At 34.8% G+C, this 6,174-nt stretch overlaps 1 long non-coding RNA gene across 1 annotated transcript; it reads right to left on the bottom strand.

Annotated features, from left to right (window-relative positions):
• Positions 1-1,163: 1,163 nt before the first annotated feature.
• On the bottom strand, positions 1,164-5,097 carry LOC135605121 (uncharacterized). Its single transcript, XR_010484320.1, has 2 exons — positions 4,833-5,097; positions 1,164-1,334 (listed from the first exon to the last, which is right to left on the bottom strand). It is a non-coding gene; the product is annotated as an uncharacterized LOC135605121 (long non-coding RNA).
• Between the last annotated feature and the right edge of the window lie 1,077 nt (positions 5,098-6,174).

Below are 6,174 nucleotides of genomic sequence, written 5' to 3'. Positions count from 1 at the left end.
TTTCATGTGCTTGTGGTATACGTCTGGAGCAGAGTATTAGCATACGGGTTGGTTGGTGGTACGCATGCAATCTAGATATGTCTTCAAAGTTTTAATGGATTACAGCATCTTCATTACATACTAGCAACTATGATTGATTGTATCTACAGAAAATGGTCTCTACGAGGGTAGTCATACTGTGTCGAGATCGTTCATGAATGGTAACGATGGTGTGATCCCCCCTTCCTGAGCGATGGTGTATATGGATGGTGGCCGAAAGATAGGTCTTTTGTGTGCCCCTTCCTGAGCGATGATGGTGTGTACTCGTCGAGCCTTTGATAGGTTTCAAAAGACTAGAGAGCTCAAAAAATCTCGGATCGACCTTTCTGTGTGCGTCGTGTCCTTTCAGGTGGGTTGTGGGTTTTAAAAAGATCACTTCTGCATCTTCTCTTCTATCTATTATCGGTCCTTTAAATCATCATGGAGTGTATCTGTCAAGACGCTGAACGTTATACTGATTGGTTAACAAGTATAAGGTTAATAAATCCCGTGGTGTGTGTGATTAATCAGAATCAGGGCTACATCTGGAGGTCAAACTGGTATCCATTTTGCTTTGCCTTTCGAGCTCTAACGAGTGGAGTTTAAAACTGTTATAAGCTTCTTTCTATAAGCATCTTTTTAAATATGATGAAAGGGTTCCTACAAAGATGAAAACAGAAATGGTTCAATTTTTAGTTAGAAATATTAAAAAATTTGATATTTATCAGAATTGAAAATCGGAATGCATGATTTTTTTGTTTTTTTTTGTTTTGATCGAGGGTTTAATATCTTATGATAGCAAAAATGTTTGGGCTCATGCAGAGTGGGTAAAATTGATGCATGGAACACATCATAACTACATCTGAAGGTCAAACTGATATCCTTTTTTTATAAATATGAGTGAAGTATAAACGGTCATAAGCTTCTTTCTATACTATAGGCATCTTTATCTTATTTATAAATATGACAAAAAAGTTCCTACAAAATAGAAATAAAAAATATTAAAAATTTTGATATTGATCAGAATGAAAATCAAAATACTAAGTTTTTTCCTTTTCCAATCAACGATTTAACAAAAATGTCAGGCTCATAACAAAAATAATAATTTTCCTTCGCAGACACCAATAAAAATTGGATGGTACACAAAGTGAAGATGTGTTCTTGCTATTTATTCAAATATGATCCAATCATCATCCTTGATAGCCCAAAAATAAAAAAAAAAACAATGATTAATTGTGCCTTCAAGAAGTCATTTTTGTTCCGGTGATCCATCTTCTTTGTGTTTCTTGTGTTATATAATGTCCGATGGTCAAAACCTACCATCAACAAAGACCATGTCACCGCGAGGTAAAAGTCTGCCGTGTCTACACTGCTCGATGGCATTGAATGATGATAAGTTACTTCTCAAGAGACAAATCAGTCATTTGTCATGGCATTTTAATTATGAGCAATGTACCATTGTACGCGCCGCATCAAACATTTGTCATGGCATTTTAATTATGCAGCTTAACACTAAAATTTAGGTTTCCAAATAATGAACCTCTCAGCATATTTCATCAACAGACACAACTATTCTTTTGCCATATAATTTATCACACACTTGTACCATTTAAGTGGAAAATGAAACTGACTGGTATTAATTACCAGCAGCACACCAACTATCCACAAGTTTTACCTATCGAAATACCAAGAATGACTTTAGTGAAAAGAATTTACTAATGTGACAACCTACTAATAAGAATTTACTTACTAATGTGACAACCTACTAATAAGAATTTACTTATCACTGACAAATGCACTCCTACGTGGGTCACTTTGTCATTGGATTGACAATGATTGGACCATACAAAAAAAATTTATTACCTTTAGAAGTTTTCGAGGAACGACATTTTGTCGATAACACTTATAGAATGATAGAAATTATTTTAGTAGAGTATTATTTGATTTATTTTTTTTTTATTTGATTTTCACTGCATCCACGAATACCATTCCTATTCTTGAATTACAAGAAGTGTATAAACTGACTTTTGGTGATGTTTTTTTCATATTAGATGTTCTTACCATGTTTTAAATTTATATGTACAAGAAGGTCTTGAAACTTTTCTTTCTCCAATTAAGCAAGCAATTGTTTTTTTTATCATCCACAAGCAATAAAAAAACGAGCTATATTTTACATATTAAATGGCAAAAGACTAAAAAGATTTTCTAGGAACGTTCCTACCCGATGGAATTCTACCTATGAATTGCATATTGAATCTTTTGATTATAAAAAGTTATTATGCACTTTTATAACAAATAATGTTAGATAGGTTAGTTTATATCCACAACATTGGAATGTTTATGAAAAACTTTAGAAATTTTAAAATTTATTATTGATGCTATCTATACTTTATTCAGTGTTTATTATCCTACTGCTCATATATTTTTAATTATTTTTACTAATATTATTGGTGCTTCAAAAACATTTCAACATGATCATCATTTAAATATGCTTTTTACAGTGATTTAAAAAGCGCTAGGCGTCAAAAGGCACCAAGGCCCAAAAACGCTCGAGACGCTAGACGCTCGCCCGAGCGAAACGAGACACTAAAATATAAAAATATATGATATAATTAATAAATATAATTATTTAAATAAAAATATGATATTAAATTAAAAAATCTTACAAAATCATGATATCACATTAATAAAAAAATAATCAAAATTTAAAATAATAACAATAATTTTAAATAAATAAAAATTAATAATATTAAAATAAAAATAATCTATTATTAATATATTATTACTAGTATACGATTAACAATATACTGTTAATATACTGTTAATAATATACTATTGAGTCAATGTGAGAAAAGGTAGCAGTGAGCAATAAAAGCAAGCGAGGCGAGTGGCGATAGTGGCAGCGGCAACGGCAACAACGAGAAGCGACAACGGGAGCGGGAGCGGCGCACAATGATAGTGGCATCGATAACGATAGCAACGAACAACGGGAGCAGGAGCGACGAGCGGTGAAAGTGGCAGCGGTAGCAGCGAATAGCTGCAGCAGTAGTAGTAGCAGTGAGCAGCGACGACGGTAACAGCGAGCAACAAAAGCGACAACGAGAAAGGCGATAATGGCAGCGGTAGTGACGAGCAGGGTTAGGGTTGGGGAAGTCGCAAGAGGGATGTTGGGAGGCTGATATCGGTGCTTTAGTTGGTTCAATCGAACAAACTGAAGCACCGGAGACCAAACCAAACGTAAAACAATGGTTCGGTCGCCTAGTTTAACCCGGGCGCTCGCCCGAAGCGCCCAACGCCTAGGCTCGGGCGAGCGCTTAGACGGAGCCTCTTTGAAGCGATGCGCCAGGACATGAAGCGAGACGCTCGAGCCTCGCCTCGCCTCACCCGAGCGCCTAGGCGAGCGTCCGAATGCCTATTGAAATCGTTGGACTTTTATGACAATAAAATCAAAATTGAAAAATTATTTTCTCGATATTCCATCGATTTAGTTTGTTGCTTGTGGTTTTGATCCCCCTACTAGAATAGATTATCTAAGTGACTATTTAAATATTTATTATAAAAAAATTAGGATTAGAAGTTGATATTGATGATAAAATCAGAGAAATAAATAAATAAACTGATCATTAACTTATATAGCCATTGATATAGCCATATTATCGTTGAAGTGTGTGCATGCCTAACTAGTCACCAAGACTGCCTATATACCGAGTCCTTGTGTCAAATTCTTCCAGTTTCTCCAACGATGAGAAACTAACATCTTCAAACTCCATAGTCTAAGTCAATTACAAATATTAGAACGTCCTACGGGAACACCTTAATGCTATAGAAAGTCGATCATTGGCTAATTGACTACCATGTTTCAATTGCAATGGTGCAAACTGGAAGATAAGAAAGGTAAATGACAACATTCTCAAAAGAAGAAAAAAGTCACTAGAAGAGTCTTGTTGCATAATTGATAGCTGCGATCACCATCCTATATTTCCTAAACATCAACAAACCACAACCCCCCCCTTCTTTTAAGTTAGTATAATACTTTAAACTAAGAAAGGCATTTCTCCAAATTTCCCACAGAAGAGTTGGGTTGCAAGTGTGAATGACTAAACTAGTCACCAGCCTACCTTTTACTAACTAGTCCTTGTGTCAAATTCTTCCGGTCCCTCCAACCCAACCAAACTATCATCTTCCAACTCCAGTCTTGTCTTAAGCCAATTGCAAATGTTAGAACCATCCTAAGGAAACATCTTTAACACAGTTATGAAAGCCATCATTGGATAATTGACATCTATGTTTCAGGGCACTAGAGGACCTAAGCAAGCATGAATATCAAATTAAAAAAAGATAAATGACATCATTTTCAAAAGAACAAGCAAAAGGTCACTAGAATAGTCATGTTGCATAAATGACAGCTCTAGTCACCATCCTATATTTCCGAAACATCAAACACCCTTTTGACTTCGTTGTTTAACTCTTTAAACTAAGAAAGGCATTTCTCCAAATTTCCCTCGGAGGTGTTGGGCTGCAATGTTGGTGAATGCATCTTAAAAGAAACCACAAGCAGGTTTCCTCGAATGATGCAAACACCAAGTTGCTATAGGTGTGCTTACTGACCATTCACACAAAGATTACAGCCATCACAGCTGCAGGGGTGTGACTGGCTAATTGGCCACCAGCATCAAAATTTCTTACGAACTCCACAGTAGACTTGTTGAACAGCCAAACGCAGAACTATCAATTCGTTGTGGTTCCGATTTCGGAAGCACAAAAGCATCGATCTTTAAGCAATAACAACGAATCATAAATTGATAGCATAATACCTTGCTCCTTCCTTTGAAAGAAGTACTCGACTCTGATATTTACGACTTGCTTTCACTCTTTCAATCATTTCCGCTTCTCGTCAAAAGATAATGCCGGCAGATCCTGGAACTACATCTGTCGAAAGACCATGGTGGTGGCGGGCGCCCAGCACCTCAAAGAACTCCTCCTCGACCACGGTAGCGGCGAGGAGGAACGTGGTCGTCGTCTCCATGGCCAAGGGAAATTGGACAGCTACGCCGACAAGGGATCGAAGCTTTAAGAAGGAATCCAGGCGCACGAAGTAAGCTAGGGTTAGGGTCTTGAACGTTCACCGCACTTGTTTTAACCGTTGGATGGTTCCAGCGGTGGACGTGTCGATCATCGAACGAGTGCATAGAAGGTCAGGGTTCAAGCTCACTGTAGCATGAATCCGGTAAAAACAACGTAAATAAATACTGATTTGTCTTGTTAAAAAAATAAGAAGTTAATTATTTCATAATTAGAATGTTAAAATAGTTACACATCTCAAACAAATGTCATCAAAAAAATTACTATTACTCCTCTCAACAAAAAAAAAAAAAAGTTGTAAGTTGCTACTTCTCTCTCCCCTTTTGTTATTATAAAAAATTAGGAGAGAGATATCAATAGTGCTACTTCTTTTGGTTTATATCAATATGCCAATTGTAAAACTATTTTAATATCACAAGTAGGTTATTAATATCAAAGATAAATTCTGAGAGATCAATTGATCATGGGGTATACAGGTCATGAATATAAAAGAGTCATATAAAATAAATCTTAAGTTGTACATACTGAAAAAATCATGATTTATTTAGATAAATCTCCTTTTATAGGAGATCAAAGAGTAACGAATCTTGATTCATATAAAATAAATCTTAAGTAGTAAACATTGAGAAATCAGGTGAAAGATTATGATTCATTTTGATAAATATTTTCTTTAGTAAATAGCAAAAAAAAAGAATTATAGGAGATCGAATAGTATAAAGTTTTAATTCATAAAAAATAAATCTCAAGTCATAAACACCAAGAAATTAAGTGAAAGATCATGATTCATTTGGATAAATCTCTTCTTTAGTAAGAAGAAATAATCATATGAGAACAAATAGTAAAAGATCTTGATTAGAATCATTAATGCATTTAGACTCAATTTGAGATAAAAAAAGTAACATTTACACAAATATTTTTTAATGAAGGACGAGTTTAAATATTTTTTGATGTATACTCAATAATTAATATGTATTTATATACTTTGATAAGGTTTGTTTAGAATAGATGTATCCAAAGTTGCTTTAGGGAGAATATTTCTCATTTAAATTTAATTTATCAAATCCAAAATCATCA

Source organism: Musa acuminata, chromosome BXJ2-2 (genome assembly GCF_036884655.1).
Source record: "Musa acuminata AAA Group cultivar baxijiao chromosome BXJ2-2, Cavendish_Baxijiao_AAA, whole genome shotgun sequence".
Lineage (NCBI taxonomy): Eukaryota > Viridiplantae > Streptophyta > Magnoliopsida > Zingiberales > Musaceae > Musa > Musa acuminata.
The sequence above is the reverse complement of the archived record's forward strand: the minus strand, read 5'-3'. Positions and strand labels throughout refer to the sequence as shown.